The sequence below is a fragment of the Schistocerca serialis genome, chromosome 8 (genome assembly GCF_023864345.2).
Source record: "Schistocerca serialis cubense isolate TAMUIC-IGC-003099 chromosome 8, iqSchSeri2.2, whole genome shotgun sequence".
NCBI lineage: Eukaryota > Metazoa > Arthropoda > Insecta > Orthoptera > Acrididae > Schistocerca > Schistocerca serialis.
The window spans coordinates 418,280,178-418,308,164 of record NC_064645.1 but is presented as its reverse complement, the minus strand read 5'-3'; positions in this window follow the sequence as shown (position 1 = coordinate 418,308,164).

Sequence of the window (27,987 nt, the reverse complement as noted above, 5' to 3'; positions counted from 1 at the left end):
TTATGTAACGAAACTAAAACCAGACACGCTTGAATAGCTAACGCGCAGTGTTGCAAGATAGGGAGGTGACCCAAACACGGATCTAATACGGGTGGTGGATTTGTGACCATGGGATGGTACGCCGGGCAGCCTGAGTTTTATATTTAGGTGGATTTCCACGCAAGTTTAGACAAGTGCTGGCTTGATCCCGAAATGTTGTCTCATAAGGCAACTTCACCAACTTTAAATCACACTTTTTAAGGAGGAAGATGTTAAACATTTTGATTGGTTGTGACCCAGCAATTTAATTACAGGATGTATATACAGCCATAACGGTTGCACATTTTTTTTTCTTTTTTGTCAGTTGACCATGGTTTGCGATTGCACTAGGGAAACCTTGGGCAGAAAAAAATGTTGCATGGAATACATGTAATTTTTTATTCTTGTGAACATTGCCCTAGTGCAATCGAAACCATGGTCAACTGACAAAACAACTCTGTGCAACTGACGTGGCTGTATATACATCCTGTAATTACCTACAAGATGTGACCCCAGCGATCGATCCGGCATGATAGTTTGGGCCATAAATCTGTTAGTACGCAGTAATTACCTTCTGAAAGTGCGCCTTTAAACGTTTCTGACGTACCAGGTATTTGTCAATCGCTACGCCCCACTACAGTCGCCTAATACTAGAGCGCGAACTACTGTACAGTGGAGTCAGTAGCAGGTTTGTGAAATACTGCTGCGACAAGAGTAACATTCTTTCTTCATTGTGTCAATAACATGTAGACGGTGCCAGATACCTCTTTGCTTTGATTTTTAGGGTGCAATTCACAGGTGCAGCGGAAATGGATGAAAGGAGTTAATGTGTCATTAAAGAAGCAGCGTAGCAGTATGTGATTTTTAACATCGCTGTTGTGCGTTATTTTGTTTGGATTTTAAAGCTGGAACTCTTAAAATGATCTCCATTTGCAGAAGATCCACTGTTTTTAACGTGATTGCCACGATTAAATCATAAATCGAAAATCATTGACTTCGTTTCACAGTAATTTTTCATTTTGGGTTCTTCATTTTGGTTTAGAGGCGTATGTATAGCTGTAGCATATAAATACGAGAATACTATTAAAATAATACTGAACGAGCATGGCTACTTACTACTTTTCTAGCAGAGTATCGTGTGTTCCCTAACAAGATTTCGGAACACATTGGACAGAAGCGTCCACCTCCCCCTTCGTATTCCCTCGCCGTCGACACCCGGGAAATAGCAGGGCTCTGGTTGAACTCCGCTGTACAGTACTTCGTGCTCGGCTATTAGGTGACTGCAGTGGGACGGAGCGAATGACAAACAACCGGTGTGCCGCGGAAGCTTAAAAACCGTATTTTTCAGAAGCTCATAACAGGACACTACCAGCATTATGGCTCAAATTTTCGCTCAGGATGGACTGCGAGGGCTGGTATCATGCTAGTGTGCTTTTCTCTCCCTACAATATAAGGCCACGTTGGTGATGTTTCCTTGTCAGAGAATGCGACACACAAACAACGAAATAGGATAACACAGAACAGTGTTTACACAGTTCACAGACAGATGGATTACCTTGACGTCTGTCGTGTCTAGAATTTCACACGGCCACAGAGTTTATCAACAAAATGCAATTTGCCAAATTCTAAACATCTGAAACTATTACAGAAGGAATAAACGCTGGGAAAAAGAAGAAGTAAGATAAGGAAAAGAAAATGAGAAACTGAATGGCAAAAAGATGGCTTTCATATATAAGACGACAGAGCCATATATAGTTGGTTGAAGAATTCTCACTGGAAACTACTTAGAATAGCAGGAATGGTCAAAAATTTTAATCATCATCTCGAAACACATCAAGTTGGAACTATGACGGTTGGAGAGGTGGCATCATTCCTCCCCTACATATCCAACCTTCAATGCGAACCATTATTCAAAATGTGGATTTCTTTATGGAGGCCTTGGTTATAGAAGCCTGCATGTTTGTCTGTCCACTCTCAAAAAGCAGCTCATTGTCATTCATTTGAAATGCCTGCCAGTCAGTGGTTCCTTCATACAAGAAAGGAGGAATAAATCACCAGGCGCCATTTCAGTAGTATACGAAGATGAGGCCAATTTCGATAGCCCGAAGGTGCAGATTCTGCTGCGGAGAATGAGCTGGGCCGTTGCGGTGGAGCCATAACCACTCCTCAGTCACTTTGGAATCTATTAGCATCACGCTACGGCACCCCAAAAAATATAATCAGCATCACTTTACTCGATGATAGGTGGGTCTTTCACTTTCTCGGCCGTGCTGAATCCTCGATCTTCATTGCTTATTTCATCCGTTCCTCTCGCGGAGTAGCGTTGCACCTAACACTGGTTTAGGGGGGTTAGGGGAGTCATCTGGATAGGCCCTAGACAGCTGTTACACTTCCACTGCTGCCTTAGTCGAGAGGGATTTTTGAGTGGGCATGAGTAGTCGCGGAACCCAATGAGAGGTGACCTTTTCATACATCAAGTATCGTGCAAGATGATGACAACTGAACCATGACTCTTTTCTGTTTTTCTACTATCGCCCCGACTGTGACAAGCCGATCTTCAAGTACCAGGGCTCCAATTTCGCTTTCGATTCTCGGTTCTCCACTGGGAGATAGTTGGCCACTTCGTTCTTCGTGGATCAGATTATCCGGGAATTCTCAAGGCGTCTGCGCTGCCGAAGCACTGTGACATACGATGATGCATTGTTACCGTAGACTTCCACCAACTGCTGCAGTATTGTTCACATTCGAACACAGGGAACGAACTACAACACAATATTCCACTTTATCAACGCGCTACTTCATTTTATTTTGGTTCATCTAACGGCGTACGGTGCTACGGCGCTGTGACAGGTAAATTTCTGTGTGTTCCAAGACTACAGACACTTAACCATAAAGAAAACAGAAGCTATGTAATTTCATTTTTATTTAATTAAAACGTTATAACCATCCTTCTCTTAGTGCCTCCGTGATGCGTCAGTTATCGGGTGAAAGGACATAACCACGAATCAAGTAATCATATTGGGCTGAAGAGTGACTGCTAAACTTCTGTACAAAGGAAGGAGGTCTACGTACGAGCAATTAAAATTTTCCACAGCTATTTCAGTTCATTCTTTGGGACAGACAAAATTGATACCTTTCCTGAGATGATGCTCGCTACAAGACTACGTCAAAAAAGAAATAGATCGAATTTTTCATTGTAATGTGCAGATAGTGCTTCTGTATAACAAAATGAACAGAAGTAGTGCAGTTCTCTAATAATTATTAATATCCAATAAGTAATGAGTATGAAATATTTCAAAATTTGTCCTACTCATCATTATTGCTAACTAAACCGTTGAAAGTGTAAAATGCTGCATTTATACTGCCACAGTAAATTCAAGACGGTAACACACTTTCAAGGAAGACACAAATTTAAGACATTAATACGCAGCATAACCTTTCTTATTTTATTTGTCAGTTTTTAAATAAATCTGTTCCACGTGTCTCAATATATATGCTATTTCTCTGTAAGCATATCAAGTTTTGCCACCCGGTGGCGATGTCGGCAACTATGCTTTTATTTCGTCTGCAGAAAACTGTAATTTTATATCGTTTTAGTTTTAAGTATCATTTTCCTAAATGTTTAAATAATATACAAGCAGTAGAGCGTACAATACAAAATAAAATATATATGTAACAATTTTGTTATGTTCGATAAGGTTCCGGGATTACAGCCGGATCATCTTGACTTCTTGCCACGATATTTCGGCTGGCAATCGTCCACCTATCTTCAGGTGAGTGTCCATCAGTCTCTTATAATTATTTATATTTTTTTACCCGTCACAATGAAACAAAATCAATTATTTCGTTGAAGCATAAAGATAAACTGGATTCAGCAACGCTATTAGGCACAAAGGTTTATTTTATCTCGCTTCATCCACCTAAATAGACATTAGAGTGAGGAAGATATTAGGAGAACTAGGATAGGGGGCGCTTGTCGGAACTGCAGCCTCTAGGAGCAGCTCCCGTCCACACCTCCTTCTGTTATCTTTAGAGATGATTTACATGGACCTCGGGCTTTTAATACTCTCACAGGCTGATTTTATGGTGCACTTGGACCTAGTAAGTGCTGCTCTGAGCCACTGCGTAGGTTACTTTTGCATCTTTGCGTCACTATCAGTATATTCATAGACTCTGCTTTCAATTCGGTGCTCCCTACCCGCCCCCCCTCCATCTTTCCCTCCCTCCTTTCCATCCGTCCCTCACCACCCCCTTCCCACCTCCCTCGCCGCACACCAGTGTCCAGACATTCCGATTTCATGCACATTATGGCAATTCCGATTACTGTTGCACTTTGCAGTAACAATCTTCAGTGTGTCCCTAAACATGATACATCTCCATTCCTGCGGTCCATTAATTCAGTTGGTTGATATATATATATAATATATATATATATATATATATATATATATATATATATATGTGTGTGTGTGTGTGTGTGTGTGTGTGTGTGTGTGTGTGTGTGTGCGCGTGTGTGTGTGCATGCAGTTTTTTCTTGTTGTGGAAATTTGCTAGCATGTTTTAAAGGAAGATGTACTTCTATTTTATGTCCGATTCTACATAATGGTTTTATACTTCACTGCTTGGTTTTGCCACTATCTTATGTCTGATTTTTATGTAATGGATTCATAGCTGATTGTGCGGCTGATTAATGTTGGTCTTCCCTATCTAGCCAGGTCGTACTAAGTTGTCTTTTACGTTTGTCTTTGATTCTGTTTGTCAATGTTCTGAAAATTTGTTTCTGTATACCACCTTTGCTGAGGTCTTCCAAAATCTGTTTCATCGATTTGCCGAGTATGGCGCTGGAATGATGACTGCCCTGTTCCTTCCTTTATAAACTGTATCTGAAATATGTTCGTGTAAAGATTTTTGCTTGTATTTCAAATACATATTGTCACCCCGTGTGCGGTCAGTCACTTTACAAAAAACTGAGGAAAAGAGAAAAAATAGACTAAAAGAAAGAGACCCGTAGACGACACAGTTCGATAAGCAACCCTACCCTAGTCTTCCTAATATCTTCCAAACTTCGATCTCTGAGTTAGATGAATGAATATCAGCTCTGTACTGCTTTATACTAAACATGTGTTTAACTGCAATTACCACTCATATAGCTGTCGTAATGTATGTTATTGCATAGCTTAAAGGTATGTACCATGTGCCATCAGTTATCTTTGTACTATGGAAAGTCATCTGAAGTAGAAAGTGCTTACTATTTGGTTTCAGTTTTTTAGGATGATTTGAGAATTATCTTAGACTCGAAACTAGTCATCAGGTAATGAAGAAAATTAATATTGCTACTTCGGCAGTTCTCTGCAATTTATTGCATAATTTGGTTAACGAGAACAGCTGCTGGCAACATGCCTTCCAGAATTCTGGAAATTAGTAAATATGTTTGATTAATAAAATAGTTTCTTTGATTGTACTTGTGAATGTTTTCATACTGATACGTAAAACCGTTGTTATATAAATATAGTGCTGGAAGATACTATAATCGAAATGGCGTAAAACTCTCCCAGGCAACTCGCAGTGCAGTTGCAACCTTTTAACTGAACTGCAAATCTCTAACGGCTGCAGATGAAACAGTAGCCGTCTGCATAGCTGTGACAATGCTGAGGCGTTTCCATAGACACATTACGTTACTAGTTGCCATAGGCCCACGAAGCATCCGCGCCCAGCCCACTGCAGCTGCGAATGATCAACTTAACGCCGACTGAGCTGTAAGTCATTGACCATTCCTATGTCAGTCTTCCAACTACCGTATAAACAAAGACTTTTCTCCTGTAATTACAATTCCAAAATTGTAAACACAAAAGTAAAGTTTTGCCAACATTGCTTGTTTAACCAGAATAGCTACTGACGTCATGCCCTCCAGAATTCTGAAAATTAGTAAATACGCTTGAATAACAATGTAGTTCGTGTGACTGTATATGTTGGCCTACATGCTTAAAAATTTTTCGTTGTAGTACGGCGTTGGGGATCCGGTACATACATTGTTATCATTCCTGTTTACGTAGGAGATACTAGCAACAAATGCCGATGACCGCATTTTACCATGTTCCTACTGTCTCACTTGTGATTGATGGAGCAGTAATTTTCTGCCACCAAGCTATCCTAAAGGGGAAGTTTCTTACATGTGTTAAAAAACTAATAGTGTACTATTTTCTGGCAATAGTAGACGACAGATATTGGCAGAGGTAGAAGATTAGCTGCGACATGTTCGGCAACAGTGTCATGTCTTGGTTTCGTTTTTCCATAGGTGGCATGGGGATGGAAACTAGTTGATTCATTTGTTTGGCTATTTTTCTGTAGTATTTGGCCGGCTGGTGGTCGTGTAAGCTCCCATGGCCTTTGCAACCTATATTTCGTGGACACCATAATTTGACAATTTAATTGAAGGCAATCAGATTTTTTTTCTTTCAGGAGGAAAAAATCAGTGCATGTCAACAAAGGAAGATTTTACATCTGTGATCATTTGCCTGGTATCCATCCCCAGTCATTGTTTTGATTTTAATATAGGTTGAGTATTGTTCACATTAATTTAACATGAAGTTGTGCGCACACATATGTAAATATATTTATTGCTTGAATAACAAACGTTTCAGTCCTAACAGCTTTAATTAGCACAATCACTCTCCATTCTCATCTTTCTCTCTATATTTCTAATTTATATTTTTCCTCTCATAAAAATTACCCTGCTTGCCTACAGCCATCATCGATTTCACTGTTTCTCAAAAGTCTGCCTGCCACCACTACACTTCTCAGCTCACTGACTTGGGAACCACTTGCGGTTAAATTGTAAAACTTTCACTGTCAACACTACAATGCTCAACGAATGTCCGTTTGCTAAACAACGTGACCAAAGTAGATATGGAAAACCGACAGTCGTTTGAGAACTGTATCGGAAGGAAGTCTTACTGAATGTATTCGTCTAATGATAACGAAGTGAGCCAATACCCATAAAACAAGGACAAAAGTAAAATATAAGTCTTTACAAATTTAATGTTATCATTATTAACAGACATTATCGGTTTATTCCATAAAAGTGCAAAACACTCACCTGAAGATGACTGAATGCTTGTCAGCCGAAATATCGTGGCAGGAAGTCGATGTTATCCGGCTGCAACCCCGAAACTTCATGGAATACTCTTCACGCCTGGAGAATTTCAAAACCCACATTACTCCATCGTTACGCAGTTTTTAAATTATGTCAATGTATTCTATATGCCATATGCAAACGATCAGTCAGAGCAAACGGCCTCGCACCGGGCCAAACGTTGCAGTTTGTTTTGGGGGAACTCAGACGGACTGGTGTGGTTCATCTCCGTGGATTTCAGAACTGCCGGTTAACCAACCGCGCCGACCAAGCCACCACACCAGTTAACTTGTTTCCCCACACGCGGCGAGATCTGGCTCGGTGCGAGGCCATCTGGACTGATGGATCGTTCGTACGCCGCGGCCGTAATGCTGGCGACTGATACTTTATCGTGGCAGTTCTATGGATGTGTAACTGTCATATCTCATTCAGGACGTACAACCAACCTTCGCAACCAACTACGGTATCCATTACCGATTGTTTTATACACTCCGCTTTCCCTTGTGTTGTGTTTTGCTCTTAGTTTTATGTTTTTAAACGAATGAACAGGCTACTCCAGATCCATCGTGGGATTCGAGTACTGCTCCCACGATTGTCACCGTGCGTCAATTTTGATTCTACAGTAGCCCAAATCACGAGTGTATGCTGGCAGCCGTGCAAGAGACGGTCGCTGTCAAAACGTTGGAAAGCTCATTTAAAGCATCTCTACGTGTAAATCGAGTACCTGTGAGGACGTTCCCCATCACCATTAAAACGAATAAAGTTTTATCTCACAACAGCTGTATCCCTTGTGTCAACATGTGGTTTATGGTGGAGTGCACACAGTGTGCCAACAGCTCTTTTCCTTAGATGACTTGGTCAGTAAAGATGGAGGTCCAACACCTTTTTCAAAGAAACCAACGTCATTTTCATCAAAACCGAGTTAGAGCAGCATGGTAAATGTAAATCTGGACAAAGTGTCCAGTTTCGATCTTCCAGACTGTAAGTCCAGAACATTAGCTACTTGCCATGGGCCGCTTCCCTTCCTTCCTGGGCCATTTGTTTCTGGCCACGTACTTCCAGTCTGCCATTTGCGTTAATGAACCATTTCGATTCTTTTCCCAAGAAAATCAGTCATTTTAATCATGTCATTACCTTTGTATTTGATCTCAAACTGCTTCATTGTATTAAAAATGACTGCATGTTACTAAGGGAAATAAAATTACAGTGAACAGGTGAGTTTTAAGTTCACTCTTTACTTCTTTTTCTTGTACTTTTTCCCGTAAATTGTCAATATCGGATAGGGCGCCTGAATTTCATTCGTGTCACTACTTAGATGTAAATTTCGGTGTTTCTTCTCAACGCGTTCCTATTGGTACAATGACAGTTTCAGATGGCCATACTTTTTCGTCTAACAGTGATTTTTTATACACACATGTGGTAGTATTACTGTCACAATCTCTGATCCAACTGAACTGAACGTTTAATACAAAATATATGTCTCTATATACACTCCTGGAAATTGAAATAAGAACACCGTGAATTCATTGTCCCAGGAAGGGGAAACTTTATTGACACATTCCTGGGGTCAGATACTTCACACGATCACACTGACAGAACCACAGGTACATAGACACAGGCAACAGAGCATGCACAATGTCGGCACTAGTACAGTGTATATCCACCTTTCGCAACAATGCAGGCAGCTATTCTCCCATGGAGACGATCGTAGAGATTCTGGATGTAGTCCTGTGGAACGGCTTGCCATGCCATTTCCACCTGGCGCCTCAGTTGGACCAGCGTTCGTGCTGGACGTGCAGACCGCGTGAGACGACGCTTCATCCAGTTCCAAACATGCTCAATGGGGGACAGATTCGGAGATCTTGCTGGCCAGGGTAGTTGACTTACACCTTCTAGAGCACGTTGGGTGGCACGGGATACATGCGGACGTGCATTGTCCTGTTGGAACAGCAAGTTCCCTTGCCGGTCTAGGAATGGTAGAACGATGGGTTCGATGACGGTTTGGATGTACCGTGCACTATTCAGTGTCCCCTCGACGATCACCAGTGGTGTACGGTCAGTGTAGGAGATCGCTCCCCACACCATGATGCCGGGTGTTGGCCCTGTGTGCCTCGGTCGTATGCAGTCCTGATTGTGGCGCTCACCTGCACGCCGCCAAACACGCATACGACCATCATTGGCACCAAGGCAGAAGCGACTCTCATCGCTGAAGACGACACGTCTCCATTCGTCCCTCCATTCACGCCTGTCGCGACACCACTGGAGGCGGGCTGCACGATGTTGGGGCGTGAGCGGAAGACGGCCTAACGGTGTGCGGGACCGTAGCCCAGCTTCATGGAGACGGTTGCGAATGGTCCTCGCCGATACCCCAGGAGCAACAGTGTCCCTAATTTGCTGGGAAGTGGCGGTGCGGTCCCCTACGGCACTGCGTAGGATCCTACGGTCTTGGCGTGCACCCGTGCGTCGCTGCGGTCCGGTCCCAGGTCGACGGGCACGTGCACCTTCCGCCGACCACTGGCGACAACATCGATGTACTGTGGAGACCTCACGCCCCACGTGTTGAGCAATTCGGCGGTACGTCCACCCGGCCTCCCGCATGCCCACTATACGCCCTCGCTCAAAGTCCGTCAACTGCACATACGGTTCACGTCCACGCTGTCGCGGCATGCTACCAGTGTTAAAGACTGCGATGGAGCTCCGTATGCCACGGCAAACTGGCTGACACTGACGGCGGCGGTGCACAAATGCTGCGCAGCTAGCGCCATTCGACGGCCAACACCGCGGTTTCTGGTGTGTCCGCTGTGCCGTGCGTGTGATCATTGCTTGCACAGCCCTCTCGCCGTGTCCGGAGCAAGTATGGTGGGTCTGACACACCGGTGTCAATGTGTTCTTTTTTCCATTTCCAGGAGTGTATCTCTCTTTTCGTAACACCCTCACATTGCTCTACAACGGTTTCATCTTGCTCTTACAAGTTCCTCACCTAATTTCACTACACTCTTTCTCATATGATTTCCAATATCATCTTTGTATCCTCATTTCTGCCTACGACCCTTACCACCACCACCATCCTCACTACCATTTCCCTACTGACTACTCATCTTTCTCTTCTTCTTCTTCCTCTTCTTCTTTTGGAGTAGCCAGTCCTACCCCACATCTTCATCATCGTTCTCCAATTGATCATTCCCTCTACCACAAACATTCTTCCCCTTAGACATAATCTTTAAAAAATATATGAGAAATTATTTTTCGCGTTTCTTTGTTGCAAATACGTCTCATTCCTGTTACGTAAAACATGATAAAAACAATTCTCATAACTGATTTTGCAAGTTTTCATTAATATGAAAACTTATATACTAATATGAAATTATATTATTAATATGAAAACTTATATATTAATATGTTTTCATTAATATATGACAACTTATGACCGAAACAAAATTTTTTACTGAAAGCAAATTATCCTGAAAAATGGAAGACGTGAATTTAAGGCAAATATCTATCCTGAATTTATTTTGTAATGGTGAAAATGGAAATGAGGGTATGGCATCGTTGGCTGGGAGGCCCATTCGGGGAATTTCGGCCGCCAGGTGAAAGTCTTACTTCATTCGACGCCACATTGGGCGACTTGCGCGTCGGTGATGAGGATGAAATGATAAGGACAACGCCTTGACCACGAGTGGAGAAAATCTTCATCGGGAATCGAACCCGGGCCCGCTTCCATGGGAGGCAAACACGTTACCAATCAGCTAAGCATGCGGACTTCTGTAATGGTGTCACTCACCCACTTATTACCTAAGCCCTGGTGATCTACATCACTCGTGACAAAATCTCTTACATCTTCATTCAGTATTTTCTGAGCTAGTAACACAAGCCCACAGGCATCTTGACGAATTGTTCTGATTTCAGTCAGGCAAACTATCTGACGAATGGACTAGTAGAGTCGGCAGCATTTCTCCAATTCGGCCATCTTCGTCACCTAATCAAGAACATTTAACTTATGTCCTGATTATTCTTGCCATTATCATAACCATCTTCAAATACTTTATAAGGCTACTCATGCGAAAGTGAATCATGTGAACGATTTCTTATTCTGAGGCAGAAACATATGCATACTCCAAAATGTTCATGTAGATTAACGAGCAGAGGCAATGATATAAAACTTGGTGGTGGGCAATCATTACTGCAGGAATAATAGTTCATCGGCCACTCTGGCAGATAGGTGTGTGGTTTTCCGGCAGTTTCGCGTACTCGTATACGAAACAGAGGTAGGGTTAACATCTATCCCTCAGATCTTCACCGAGCGGTGTCACACATTGGCTAGCACGCTGAACTCGCATTCGAGAGGACGAAGGTTCAAACCCGTCTCCAGCCATCCTGACTTAGGTTTTCCGTGATTTCCCTAAATCGTTGCAGGTAAATGCCTGGAAGGGTCCTCTGACATGGCACGGCGATTTCCTTCCCAATCCTTCCCTAATCCGAGATCGTGCTCCGTCTCTAATAACCTCGTTGTCGACGGGAAGTTAAACACTAATCTCCTCCTCCTCAGATCTTCGGGCACAAATAGTCACAATCCAAATACACGTGAAACATATGTTATACAGCCCATAGAGAGACAGTGCCTGTCCACGAGAAAGGAAATTGTCGATTTCGGCGATGTAAAGGGCGCAGAGTAAAATAGAAATAACTGTCAAATCACTGTCTGCAGCCCTATACGATGTTTTCACTCTTTTTATTTGGAAAACGAAGATGGAATACAAGTTAATACAGGTACCTGCACGACATTCTATTTGTTTCAATCTTTATGCTACACTGAGGGGAAAAAATTGCAACACCAAAAAATAATTAATATGGAGTAATGAAAATTTCAGGAATACATTTGTCTTGGTAACATATTTAAGTGATTAATATTTCAAGGTCAGAAGTCGATGTAAACGTGAGATAAGCCATTGGAAATATGGGATGGTGGTACATTAACAACCGGTGCAGCCACTAGAATGTCGAATGCAAGCATGCAAATGTGCATGTATTCTGTTGTACAGGTGCTAGATGTGAGTTTTTGGGATGGAGTCCCATGCATGTTCCACTTCGTTGGTCAATACACGGAGGGTTAATGCTGTTCGTGGATGACGTTGGTGTTGTCCGATGATGTGCAATAAGTGATAGATTGGAGGCAGATCTCGTGATCGAGCAGCCCTTGGCAAAATGTCGACACTCCGTAGAGCATGTTGGGCTACAACTGCGGTACGTGCGATAGCGTTGACCCGTTGGACAACACCACTTGGAGTGCTGTTAATGCTGCGCGGGGTAACCGCGCAGTCTTAGACCCCTCGTCACGGTCCGAGCGGCTCCCCCTCCCTCCCTCCCCCCTCGGAGGTTCGAGTCCTCCGTCGGGCATAAGAGTGTGTGTTGTCCTTAGCGTAAGTCTCTTTAAGTTAGATTAAGTAGTGTGTAAGCTTAGGGGCCGATGACCTCAGCAGTTTACTCCCATAACACCTTACCACAAACTTAAATTTTTTTTAAAAAAATGTGCTGTTATGTATGGCGCCATAAGACCTAACCAAAAACTTTAAAAAAAATAAAAAAATATGCTGTTGTGAATGGCAGAACAACAGGACGAATCACCAGACTGACGTACAAATTTACCACAAACTTAAATTTTTTTTAAAAAAATGTGCTGTTATGTATGGCGCCATAAGACCTAACCAAAAACTTTAAAAAAAATAAAAAAAATATGCTGTTGTGAATGGCAGAACAACAGGACGAATCAACAGACTGACGTACAAATTTGCAGCTGGGGTGCGTTGGATAACCGCGAGAGTGCTCCTGTCATACTAAATCACATCCACAGATCACAGGTCCAGGTGTAGGACCGTGCGCCTAGCGAGCACAAAGATTGGTTGCAGGCACACGGCTATCAATGGCAAAGAAGCAGAGCCGGCATCACAGAACACAACAGACCTCCACCCTGCCACCAACGAGCTCTGCCTTGACACCAATAAAGTCGCAAATGGCAAGGGCTTAGAGTCACTGGATGCACGCTACAGGGCGTCAGGCACGGAGGTGTCCTTCAAATAACTGCTTTGTAACTGTTCTTTGTGTCACTGTCGTACCTAATGCTGCTCAAATTGCTGCTGCAGATACAATAAGATTCGCCATTGCTATACTCCGAACACAACGGTCTTCCTTCTCGGTAGTCCCATGTGGCCATCCGGAGCCCGGTCTTTTTGTGACCGTATACTTCCGTGACCACTGCTGCCAGAAATTATCTACAGTGGCTATTTTCCTGACAAGTTTTTGTGCAGAATCGCACAACGTACATCCAGCTTCTCGTAGCGCTATTACACAACCTCGTTTAATCTCAAAGAGATATTGATAATGGCGTCTTTGTTGTCTTTAAGGCTTTCTTGACTAACATCGACATGGCGTCCAATATCGAAGGTAAGAAAGGCTCATAAAACTTACAGCATGTATTTAAAGCAAACTTTATATGTATCCTCATAATGGCACTATTAGCGCCATTATTATGCAGCTGGCCGAAACTGGAATAGGCATCATCTTTCAGATGCAGAAACTCACCTACCAACTTTCGTTTATGTCGCACAACTGCTTCTTGGTGTAGCAGTTTTTTTCCGTCGATATATTTAGCTCTAGAGCAGATTGTCGAGCGAGTTAGTGCATCTCGCGTAACAATTAAAATATTAATAAAAATAATTATTTAATTGTGTGACGTGGTGAGCTCTTTAAAATGGTTGAGATTTGAATTTAAATTACTTTTTTTAACATTGATTGGTTAATAAAGATTAATCCTGAGCAAACTTATTGTTCACGAACTAATCTGGAAATACGTTACATTTAAGTTGCGAACTGAAAGAATCTTTTGGTATATCTTCTCGAGCATGAGATCTTTGATTACTATTTGCAATTGCCCACACACGTGCGAGAGAATTATTTCTTACAATTTTTGACAATTAGTTGTAGTTCGAGTCGTGGCTCTGGATCTCGGCCAAGAACTGAAAATGAAAGTCTGAAAACTACGACTGCTGCTGCTGCGTCATTCAGCTGTGGAGAAAATGCTTATTATAATTTTAGCGGGCGAATTCTTGGCTTCCGCGAATTTTATGAATTGCGATTGTCACGTAATGGAGTCTAGGGCTGCAGTGGCAGCTGCAATTGTTGCGCTGGAAATTACTCAAAATCTTGGTATTTAGAGGAAGCGGACATGAGATAGGACTCACCTCTTACAAATAAAAGTGACAATAAAATGAAACTAATACATTATCAGATTAATAGTCCAACTGAGCTTACATTCAACAGTAGCGAACCAATATGTCCGACTTCTCACACTGCAGACAAGAGAAAGAGTGAACAGATAAAAGAAGACAAATGAATACAGTCCTTCTTTACCTAAATTGTCCATTGCTAATTAATACGTACTTTATACCCTGTGCAATCGACAGTCTCTTTAGTATTTATATAATAATAATAATAACAATACACATGAGAAAAATTATCTACGCCTGAGAGGTCAGTATTCACACAAAACATAGTACTTTGTGTCGAGAAAAAATCTCTCGTCCACTTTATTTGTTTTTAAATATCACGTTCGAGATTTTAGCAATATTTCCACTGGGAACGGCGCAATGCCCCACGAAATGTTCATGGCATAAAATGTACGTATTTTTTTCATTCAAATTTCCCTCCTTGCGTCAACAGTGTTCGCACACGCAGTTTTTTACATTGTACATAAGTCACAATTTAAGTAACAGTTACAATACTTCTTCTCATAGATCGATGACATGTTCCTTCCACCGATGTTATCATCGTTCTCAGAAATTGTACTAAGTGATGGTTGTTGCACAACAAACAATGTAAATTGAGTTATTTACAAAAGGACATAGTATACAATTGAATACAAATGGAGCTATGTACAAAAAGGACATGGTATACAAGTGAACTGACATTTATGATATGACACTTAAACCATTTTGTAAGTTCTATCATTATCCTGAGGTCGTACTGCCGCTTTGGCTGCTTACGTTTGGCTAGTGCAGCTTTTGTAGTGCTCGGAGACACTCCATTACGAGTTAGTCTGAAATTTGAACAATCCCAGGTGTATTAGCTGTTCGCTCCCCATTCGGTGAGGCCTGGTGAAAACCTAGGTGGAGCGATAGACCAGTCCGGTTCGATTATTTTCGATTAATTATTTATACGACATCAGTTAAAAAATGGAATGTGTATGATAATGAGTAACTATTTGTTAAAATATGCAAGAGAACTGACTGTTATGATGACAATTGATACATCGTAACAATATTTTTGTGTATATGACAGTATACGACTTTATGTTGTTATTGATCAAGGTTGTCAATTGTTGTGGTGGTGCTGGTGTTCTACGTCGCGACGTTCAGCTTCCGATGGCGTTGGTAGGTGTGGTCTGAGCTCTGCGTCCGTCGTGGCGATGGAGAAGTCAATGCCCTCTCGGCGTAGGCGTGGCTCTCGCCGGCGTTGAACGTCAGAATCAGCTGATTCCCCGAGATACTGGCGATGCGCATCTGTCAGCGGCCGGGCGAGTGGGATTGGGATGAGGGCCGCCCCCCGCGCTCATTGACCAGATTCTGCTCAGCTACGCATCTCCAGCATTGTACATGAAACACACAATCGCACAACTTAATATTCCTTTGACCACTGCAGATGTTAGGGCTAGTGGGATAGGAAAGTTTATTAGTTCGGCAGTTGATGTGAAGCTTTCGCCGGTTGTGGAGTGTCAAGTCAGCATTGTCTGTCTCACAGAAAAACATGACATGGCTCTTTTTCCTTGGCATGCAATTTATACATGACACCGTTTTCGTTACACTTCAATTTTAGTTCTGTTAAAATCATTTTCATTTTCTACTGCACTCGCAGGCACTTTTGAGCGTCCAAATACGAGTACGCTTCTTAGCCCAAAACATTCGCTGCTACTGCGTTCGCTGTATTTACAAAAGTCCGCGCATAGCATTCCAAACTCACATGGTTGTACTTCATGAAAATACAGTCTGTCCCTAAAACACTGGTTGTCAGTTCATTACTTATTGCTAATTTACGTTTATAAGAACACTCACAGTTTCTGGTGCATAATATTGGCGTTTTGTGAGTTCACCCTATTGAACGTTCAATATCTGCACTTCACTGTCCGTAGTCACAGTTTCACTTTCATAGTTTTTCATCGTTCAAATTAACTGCCTCGATTAGTTCACAAGCACTAATACATTTAACTCAATCCAAATTGAATTTTGGTTCATGCTAGGTACCACCAGTCTCTTTCACCAAATACATAGTTCCAACTTTCAATTACAGATATGTACTTTCCAACAGATTTTTGACAATACAATGGTATTTGCGTCTGATCTGAGGTAAGTCCCATCTCATGTCTGCTTATTAATTGCCTACTTGCCCTACAGACACAGGCTCGACTTTACAAAAACTTTGCCCCAAGTATTCTTTATTGATTTTGCAACCTAGGCCTAACGTGCAAGTTCCTAGATTGTCGTTAGAATGTGAATTGCAGTTACACGAAAAAATCCGTGAAACCTCTGCCTTAGCAGGTAGCATTAGGTCTTAGCAGGGCCTCGCATTACTCGCGTTTGCTGATTTTAACTCATTCCTTGGCCGCAATACATGAGGTACCTTAGGTGTTATACCCCTTACACTCATGATCAATAGTAAATGCGAATTATGTCTCAAGCTTTGAATACACATGGATATATAAGGAATAATCTATATAATATTTGCTTTCACAATCTTCATTACTATTACACTTAAAAAACATTCTCTGCACACTAATAAAATTCTTTCAGCATTACATGCTGTTGCAAGTTTTGAGTAAGGTTTTAAAACATCCTTAAATGAGATTTGAAAAATATTCTTAAATCTACATTTATTGTTCCTTTTAAAATAGCAATTATTTTCATGTTACTGCTACTTTTAACATCTACAAATGCGCATAGCACAAACTGTTTCTGCATCACTCTTCTTACAGACTACACTGAAACTACAACATTTACATATATGAAAAAACATACAATAAACTTAAGCTACTATTTACACATGTTAGCACGGCTCTCTTGAGCAAATCTCTTCAGATCCTTGCATGGGTATAGTCATTTTATCTCCTCAGATTTGACGTCGCCCAAGAAGTAACTACACCCGTGAGGTATGTCCATTATTTTTTAAGGTCCGGCGTATACCGGTTGCCACTTCTTATTCTTCTCAACTAACATAGATAACTTGAAGTGGGTCTTTACTAACACCAATTCACCAGGTTGATATAGTGTTATCTTTTTATTTTCTTATCATGTTTCTCCTCTCAGTGTTCCGCACATCTCGTTAAATTATTAAACGTCTCAGGATTTGTTCATGAGGTGTAGGTTACCGAGGTACAATTGGCAATGGTGATAGCCAGCCGTCGGTTTCATTTTTTCCGAACGTGTCTTCTATTGGAGTGTACCCAGTGGCAGAATTTGGCTATTTATTATGTAGTTCCTCAGAAGTTGGAACATATTCTACCCGCTTGGTATGGCGATTCGGGCTATAGGTTCGCATGAACCTGTTCAATACGTTAAAGGTACTTTCTACAAGACTGCTTTCAGGATGAAATTTAGCTACAAAAATGTGTCTGATACCTTCTTCTTGTACAAAAGTTTTCCATTTGATAACGGTGAAGTATGTGGCGTTAACAGATATAATGACATGGGGTTTTCCAATGTTAAGAAGGTAATGGGGGGTGTAGCCATTGAAGTTTTCACAGGGTATAATTCTAAAAATTTAGAGAAAGCATCATACACGGCAAATATAAACTTCACACCTCCTCTCCCAGTGGGTAGTGGTCCTTGCATGTCCACTGAAACCAGTCGTAACGGTTTGCTAGGCACAATAGGATGTAACTCGCTTACAGTGGGCAGATTTGTAGGTTACGCCTTTTGAGAAACTACACATGGCCTCACGATATTCTGAATTGTTCTTTTCATATTCATATAATGACTCTGTCTTGTCAGAAGGGGCCTACACTTTTCAATACCCACGTGTCCCCACGAAAGGGGGTACACAAATACACCACAAGTCCTTGTCAACATCTTTTCAGTAATACAATATACCATTTTGTACTGAATAATTACTTCCTATTTGATTTCCATTAGTAACCTGACGTTCTTGTTTGATTTTTCTCAGTACACGATCTTCATCCTGTAGTCTAGGAAGCTGCTTGCATACCTGTAGGAACTTATTTCGATAAGTATGATCTTTCATGATTAAAATTTTATACTGTCACGCCTGTTCCAGTATTGTTGTTAAATTATGCAGATCCTGTGGCAAACGTGATAGGGCATCGGGTATTGCGTTGTCACTACCCTTTGTATGCATTATGTGAAACTGATATTCCAGAAGTGCAAGCACCCACCTAATCAACCTATCATGCATCAGCTTGCAAGTCAACAAGTAAATCAAGACCTGATGATGACAGAAGATTTTTACGTTCTTTCCATACACACATTATCTGAACTTTTCATGGCCCACACAACTGCCAGTGCTTTGAGTTATGTGATCGTGTATGAACATTCACAACTCGATAACACTCGACTTGTAAAACCGATTATTGTCATTGCCTTTCTTCCTTCCCCCTTTTCAATTTGGAATAAACAAGCTCCTACCCCGACAGCGGAAGAGTCTGTAGCGAGGCAAAACTCCGTCGACATAGCGGGATGCGATAATTGATTAGCATTTGAAAGAGCTTGTCGTAGTTGTTTGAAGGCCCGCGGCCACTGGTCATTCCATATCCAAGGTACATTCTTTCTAAACAAGTTTAAAAGTGCAGTTTCACTTAAGAGGTGGTCGGGTGTGAACCGTCTGAAAAAGGACACTAGACCTAAAACTGTTTCTTGGTCCTGGGAGGAGGGAAGTTCTCAGTCGCTTGCATTTTCTTTTGATCAGGTACAATACCTGTGGGTGATATTATGTGCCCGAAAAATTTAATTCTCTCTCTGCCAAACTTGGACTTCTCTAGGTTTGCCGTTACGCCCACCTCCGAAAATCTTTTGAGTACGCGTGTCAGCGTGTCAGTGTGGCTTTCCCAGTTTGGAGTAGCTATTAATAGGTCGTCGACATACAATAATACGCGGTCTAGTAAATCTGGCCCCAATACTGTGTCAAGCACTGCAATGAAAACTCCTGCGCTGACATTTAACCCAAATGGTAAAACCTTAGACTGGTTAACTTCTGCCAGCAAACACAAATGCAGTACATTTTCTTGACGGTTGAGTCAGTGGGATTTGCCAATATGAGGAACGCAAGTAAACAGAAGTCAGATATTTGACTCCAAATAACTTCTGTGTTTGTTCATCCAAATTCTCTGGTCGCATTCTCACAGGTACAATTATTTTATTAATATCTCGCGCATCAGGTACGAGACGTATACTACCATCCGCTTTCGCTACTGCAACAGGCGGGTTGCTATACGGAGATAAGGATGGTTCAGCTATCCCCCAATCGAGCATCTTTCTTATTTCTTTCGTAACTGCGGCCATTTTTGACCACGGCACGATGTAGTTGGCATGGCAAAATGAAGCGTGAGGCACTACCTCGAGGTTATAGGTGTAGCATTTGATAGCGCCTGGTTTCTCTGCGAACACATTCTCATAATTTACAAGTAGCTGAGTCAATTCATCCTGTTGCCCCGCGGTCAAATATTCTGATTCCATGACCTTCATGATTATCAGATTCCTTTTCTCTTCCCTGTCTTCAGTAACAGACTCTTTATAATATTCCTGTCTCCCACATAAGTCACAATAAAAATTCATAACCTGTAGGCCTTCAAATCCACACTGAAAGCTACGGCAGTATTTCTCGTGAATTTCACGTGTTCGCAACAATGGCAATGTGAAACGTTTACCCTTGTTCATAATGCTTAATTCCCTGCACAAGAGGTCGATTTTTGCGTCCCTCTGGCGCAAAAATTCTATACCCAGAATCAAGCGACTCCTAATCCTCTAACTACTAGGATCTAGCTTCGTATTGCTTCATTTTCTATCATAAATTCGATTTTCACCTGGTGCCTTATGATCTACATCTACATGATTACTCTGCAATTCACATTTAAGTGCTTGGCAGAGCGTTCATCGAACCACAATCATACTACCTCCCTACCATTCCACTCCCGGACAGCGCGGGAAAAACGAACACCTAAACCTTACTGTTCGAGCTCTCAACCTATGTAGGTTGGGCTCAACAAAATAATTTCTCATTTGGAAGAGAAAGTTGGTGACTGAAATTTCGTAAATAGATCTCGCCGCGATGAAAAACGTCTTTGCGTTAATGACTTCCATCCCAACTCGCGTATCATATCTGCCACACTCTCTCCCCTATTACGTGATAATACAAAAGGAGCTGCCCTTTTTTGCACCCTTTCGATGTCCTCCGTCAATCCCACCTGGTAAGGATCCCACACCGCACAGCAATATTCTAACAGAGGACGAACGAGTGTAGTGTAATCTGTCTGTTTAGTGGGCTTGTTGCATCTTCTAAGTGTCCTGCCAATGAAACGCAACCTTTTGCTCGCCTTCCCCACAATATTATCTATGTGGTCTTGTCAACTGAAGTTGTTCGTAATTTTTACACCCAGGTACTTAGTTGAATTGACAGCCTTGAGAATTGTACTATTTATCGAGTAATCGACTTCCAGCGGATTTCTTTTGGAACTCATGTGGATCACCTCACACTTTTCGTTATTTAGCGTCATCTGCCACCTGCCACACCATACAGCAATCTTTTTCTAAATCGCTTTGCAACTGACACTGGTCTTCGGATGACCTTACTAGACGGTAAATTACAGCATCAGGTCATTTGTATAGATCAGGAACAGCAGAGGTCCCAGGACGCTTCCCTGGGGAACACCTGATATCACTTCAGTTTTACTCGATGATTTGCCGTCTATTACTACGAACTGCGACCTTCCTGACAGGAAATCACGAATCCAGTCGCACAACTGAGACGATACCCCACAAGCCCGCAGCTTGATTTGAAGTCGCTTGTGAGGAACGGTGTCAAAAGCACTGTGCACCAATTGCACCTGTCACTCGACAATTATTCATTGGAAATACAGTTATGTTACTTTTTTGACTTAAGTACTTGCAAAGGTCTATACTCATGACATTCATTGAGGCACCTGTGTCTACTATTATTTGGATTGGTGCTCCGTATATTTCAGCTTTTAATATAGCTTGTACTACATCTTCATCAGTTTGGTTACATTTTAGTGGTAGGTTTACCAATTCCTCCTCTATTTTCATCCCATCATTATATCTCACCATACAAATCTCATTACTGTCATTATTGAATGTGCCATCACCACACCATCTCGCAGCCAACAATGGAGAGCGGATTGCGGCTGTCTTTAGTTTAACGAGTGAGTGACATTGGGTCCACTCCACTATCCTCACACTATGATTTTGGTTGTTATTATTGTGGTTGGGTTGGCTGTCCTGCCACTCACGACGGTGCATGTCGATACGTCGGATTGTTCTGGTTCTGCGGTGGTCGCTTATAACCTCCAGCCATGTTTTGTGGTGGACCTGAATTTGAGTTCCACTGTGGCGCTGTATTATGTTGCCACTTTGTTGGTGGTTCATTATATCCACGCCACTGGTTTCGGTTATTGCGCCCATGCGGATTGCCGTTCCCATTGTAACCATTGCTCATGCACCCGTCATGATGTCTTTTCCGGTTTTGATGATTATAACCATTGTTATTATTTGGTCCACGATTCGGTTGCCTATATTCCTGCCTGCCTTGTTGGCACTAAATTATTATTGTTACTATTACTGCAGTTGTAATCAGCTTTCTGTTGGTTTCAGCCTGCGTGATTCAACTTATTTCCGGTTTTCATATCTTCAACTAACAAATCAACGGAGTCAACTATCTCCATGAATTGCTCAGTGTCATACTCGGGTACGTTGATGAAATTTTTTTTTTTTACTCTCACTGGGTAATTTCAATATTATCAGCCTGATCACATCCCGATCAGACATGGGTTCGTACCAATATCTAGTTTATTTATGTATTTTTCGAAGTACTTGCGCAAGGCTCCTACTTTCGGGTTGTACATTTCATTGCTGTACAGCTCATTACGCAGCCTTTCCTGGACGCTGTCTGACCAAAATTTCTGCAAAAATGCACACTCACGTTGCTGCATAGTTAGGCATTTTTCGGATATATCTATCGCCCACAGTGTCGCATCACCTTGTATAAAGGAGACCACGAACTGTATGCGTTGCCTTTCTGTCCAACTCCTGAGAAAAACATTACGAAACTCTTAATGAACACTACTGGGTGGACATTACGTTTCTCACTATAGAAAGGCTGAAATGTTCTGTGTTTAATTACGTTATCTTCCTTCCGGTACAGTAGATTGCTACTGTCCGTTTCATTCCTTAAATCATGGTGTGAACTACACGCTACTGCATATTTCTCGTGATCGTAATTAACAGCTGGTCGCGTTTGCGCATAGGCTCTTTGGATACTGTTTGTGTTGTCATGACAATCGTTACGTTGAGTATGATTAACTGTCGGCCCTCCACTGTTTACATGATTTTCTAACTCAGATAACCTCTGTGCGACATCTCGTTGCCAAATTGGTAACTCTGCTGGCACAAGTGACTTTGCCTGCACGCGTGACTTTACCTGCACTTGTGACTTTACCTGCACGCGTGACTTTACCTGCACCCGTGACTTTACCTGCACCCGTGACTTTACATGCACCTGTGACTTTACCTGCACCCACGACTTTACCTGCATGCGCGACTTTACCCGCACGCATGACTTTACCTTCACCCATGACTTTACCTGCACCCGTGACTTTACCTGCACGCGTGACTTTAGCTGCACGAGTGACTTTAGCTGCGCTACTTCACGTTGTATCGCGGCAGCGCCGGCGTCAGTGTTTATGCTCTTAGACGCTGTCGCTTGTTACACAGCTGATTTTACATCGCTCTCTATCTTTGATGAGATTTCGCGATCTTTAAGCTCTAAACAACTGTCAAGGTCTTTTTCCACCTTGTGAGCTTGGGCTTCTAAAAACTCATCCATATTTTTTCGCGCCTCCAGCTCCACACTATCTACGCGTTTGGTTAAGGTTTGAACACCTTCAAGCCTAGTCTGAGATATCTGCAATTTCTGCATATCACTAGCCAAACTTTGTACAAGATTCGGTTTCTCCTTACACGCATCCCGCATCTCGACAAGTTCATTTTGTATACTGCTTAGTTTTGCTTCCAGTCTTTGGTCTCTTTCTGTATCTTTCTGTTCTCTTTGTAGCTCACGCTCATGGAGCATTTGAGCAAATTTTTCGTCTCTTTCCCTAACTCTTTGCACTAACCTACGCAAAAATTCTGCAAAAGGCTCTGGGATAGGCGAACATAGAGGTACCACACCTAATCTAACACTCGGTTGGCCCCCCTGCACATGTAGTGGAGTTGTCGTTATTCCATTATCACTCTGCTGTGGAGCATCATTTGACGTCCACAGATCCTCCCCCCCCCCCCTCTCTCCAGAAATTATGTTATCCGAGGCGGTGGCACGGGATTCGTTTACATTTTGAATATGATCCTCATTTTCCATGTCAACTAAATTTCGCTCGACCGATACGCGTCCTTTAGACTGTCGTACTTTAGCCATAGTGAATTCACTTCAACACAATTACAAATTCTAACATTGACACAAACGAACAGATATCACCGCCAAAATAAACATATCAGTACACAAATACATTCACTTCACTTTCTCTACTAACTGTTCTGAACCAAAAGGTATCTTATGCGAGTATGGCTTCAATATTTCTCACAGAATTCTTTAGGATTCTTGCACAATACGCCTTACCTTTTTCTTTCTCTTTCAAGGAATTTGTTTCCTTTATAGTCTTTGTCTTCTCCGGTTAGCCTCAAGGTATGGTTGGGTGTACGTGTAAGAAAATTTACTCACACATTAATACATTACAATGATTATGTATATACATAATTACATCTAGTCACCTTAATACACAATTCGAGTCAGTTCATAATAACTAATTAACTGTGTGACGTGGTGGGATCTTTAAAATGGTTGACATTTGAATTTAAATTACTTTTTTTGACTCTGGTTGGTTAATAAAGATTAATCCTGAGAAAACGTATTGTTCACGTACTAATCTTGAAATACTTTACATTAATGTTACGAACTGAAATAATCTTTTGGTAGTTTTGCCTCGGCTAAATATCTATTCTCGACATGAGATCTTTGATTATTATTTGCAATTGGCTACACACGCGCGAGAGAATTATTTCTTACCATTTTTGACAATTAGTTGTAGTCCTAGTCGTGGCTCTGGATCTCGGCCAAGAACTGAAAATGAAAATCTGAAAACTACGTCTGCTGCTGCTGCGTCGTTCAGCTGTGGAGAAAATGCTTATTACAATTTTAAAGGGCGAATTCTTCGCTTCCGCGAATTTTATGCATTACGATTGCAACGTAATGGCGTCTAGGGCTGCAGCGGCGGCTGCAATTGTTGCATTGGAAATTACTCAAAACCTTGGTATTTAAGGGAAGCGGACATGAGATAGGGCTCATCTCTTACAAATAAAAGTGAGAATAACATTAAACTAATATATTATCAGATTAATAGTGCAATTGAGCTTACATTCAGCAGCAGCGAACCAGTATGTCCGACTTCTCACGTGGCAGACAAGAGAAAGATAAAAGAAGACAAATGAATACAGTCTTTCTGTACCTAAATTGTTCATTGTTAATTAATGCGTACATTTTACTCTTTGCAATCGACGGTCTCTTCAGTATTTTATATAATAATAATGATGATAATGATAATGATACACATGAGAAAAATTATCTGCCGCCTGAGCGGTGAGTATACACACAAAATATAACATTTTGAGTCGAGATGGAATCTCTCATCCACTTCATTTGTTTTTAAATATCACGTTCGATATTTTGCAATATTACAGCTGGGAACGGCACAGTAGTATTATGAATTACAGCATGTCATATCCAGAATTCAGGAACAAAGATTTAGGTCTACCATGTCTTCTCTATATCATTTACGAGCAATGTCAGTGAGGTTTTTGAAGAAAGAGAAGGTCGATTTCTTAAACCATCCGTCTCGACTTCTAGCTTGTGCACCATCTCTAATAACTTCTTTTTAAAGCAGATGAATATTCACAGCTAATGGAAGGACGTAAGTAGAGCAAATTTTAAAGTGATGGCTCTGTAATTCTGAGACACACGGCAAAGGACTAGGAGCAGCAGTCAAGCGGAATGGATGCCGTCTCGTAAACAGGTTATAAGATGAAAATCAACGATAGCTAAACGAGGGTAATTGAATTCAGTCGAATAAAAGCAGCCTATGCTGAGAGAATTGGACTGTGAAATGAGGTACTAATAGCAATAGATGACCTTTGCCATCTCGGCAGCACAATAACTGTTGACTGCCGGATATAAAATGCCGACTGGCAAGAGGAACAGATGCACTTCCGACAAACAGTGAAACGTGGTCGATAGAGTGTTCATCCAAGGAGAGAATTGCAGTTTTTGAGTCTTACTGCTACAGAAGAATGCTGAAGATTAAGTGGGTAGACAAAATAAGTAATGAGGAATTGAAAAACTCATGTCACAACCTGAGAGTATTTGTGACTTTCTGTCAAAAAGGTCACAGGGTTAATTGTTAAGAGTTATATGATCGCTGGTGTTCTCAGCCCACGTAAACGATTTAAGGGGATACGGAATCGGATTTTGGGTTAAAAAATCGAATTTTTTTTATTGGCGTATTATATTCTGCCATGTTTCCTCTTTAAAATGACGTATCATACATAGCTCTACTACAATTATAACTATTTTATTTTTATATATTTGTGAGATCGGGTATTGCGCTTTAGTTATACACGTCTCTCGTGGCTGACCATGAACTTTTTGGCAGTACCTTTAAAGTGACATGAATTCAAATATCCCGGTTTCCAGCGACTATTTATACACTAGTTGCCCGAAAATGTTTCTCTCTGGTTTCCTCAAGTTACTCTTTGACTTTGTGGCGGGACTGTTTTGTAAACAGTGTGATATAAGAAAGTAGTTGTTGTTGAGTTATTTCGTATTTAGTGCTTCATTTTTCGCAGTGAAAATGCCTAGAGCTAAAGCAAAAGTATTTAAAAAGCGTGTGAACTGGCAAAAGAAAAGAAATAATGATTCATTAGCAAAGCAGTTCATCATCATCACTGTTGGAAAATGTGAATCCACTTATTACTGATTTGCCGAACGAACTTACACCAAATGAAAACAGTGCTTCTCATAAAAAACTAAGAGATTTGGAAGAGAAATATAATTTACTTGATAGAGGGAATGAAGTTTTTGAACTCATTGATACGAATATATTGTGTGAAGCTCTTGAAAACAGTTTGTGCTGCAAAAAATGTCATGGAAACGTTTCTCTGAAAGTAGAATCCCATGTTGGCCTGGCTGCCCAGTTTAATTTAATATGCAGTGTTTGTAAATACAGCTGTAAGTTTCCAAGTTCGGTTTCAGTAACTGTAAATAATGGATACAAGAAAACTGAACTTTATAGTGTAAATATTAGGTTAGTTTATGGATTGCGAGCAATTGGTAAGGGCAAAGCAGCTGGTGATATGCTATGTGGTGTTCTAAATCTTCCAAGTGCACCTTCAAAGTTTGAAGCTTACAATTATGTACTAGGATCTGCAGTTGAAGATGTAGCACAGAAGTCAATGCAGGTTGCTGTGGAAGAAGCAGTGGAAGAAAATGACGGCAGTCGTGACCTCACAGTGGCGTTTGATGGCACGTGGCAGAAAAGGGGCCACACCTCCAACAATGGTGTTGTAACAGCAACTAGTGTTGATACTGGCAAGGTTATTGATGTTGCAATAATGTCTAAATACTGTAGGTGCACAGGCAGGCTGAAAAATGAACACAGTGATGACTGTATTGCTAATTATTATGGTAGTAGTGGTGGCATGGAGGTTGCTGGGGTGAAGAAAATTTTTCATCGCTCTTCACAGTGGTATAATGTTCGCTATGTCAAATATCTGGGAGATGGTGACTCTAAAGCATTCAAAGAAGTTTTGGAAAGCAAACCATATGGGAACAGTGTAAATATAAGCAAACTTAAATGTATAGGACATGTGCAGAAGAGAATGGGTGCCAGGCTGAGAAGGTTAAAATCAGTTATGAAAGGGAAAAAACTAGATGATGGGAAAACCTTGGATGGCAGAGGAAGATTGACTGATTCCATAATAGACCACATTCAGAACTGCTATGGCCTTGCAATCAGGCAAAATACAGGCAATCTTGAAGAAATGAGGAGAGCTATATGGGCTTTATATTTCCACACCGCATCCACGGATGAGCATCCACAACATGGTTTGTGCCCCAAAGGTGAAAACAGCTGGTGTAAATACAATAGGGGACTAACAACAGGAGAGAAATACATTCACCACCACAGTCTACCATCAGCCATCATGGCAGAAATAAAGCCCATTTTCAGAGATCTGGCTGACAGAAGTCTTCTGATGAAATGTCTTCACGGAAAAACGCAGAACCCCAACGAGTGCTTGAATAGTGTGATATGGCATCGTCTCCCAAAAACAGTGTTTGTCGGAATTAATACACTACATTTTGGTGTGTATGATGCTGTGGCAACCTTCAATCTTGGAAATATAACTAAATGCCAGGTCCTTCAAAAGTTGGGTATGTGTGTTGGTTCCCGTACGGTACATGCTATGTTCTTTTTAGATCAGCACAGACTAAGGCATGCTGAT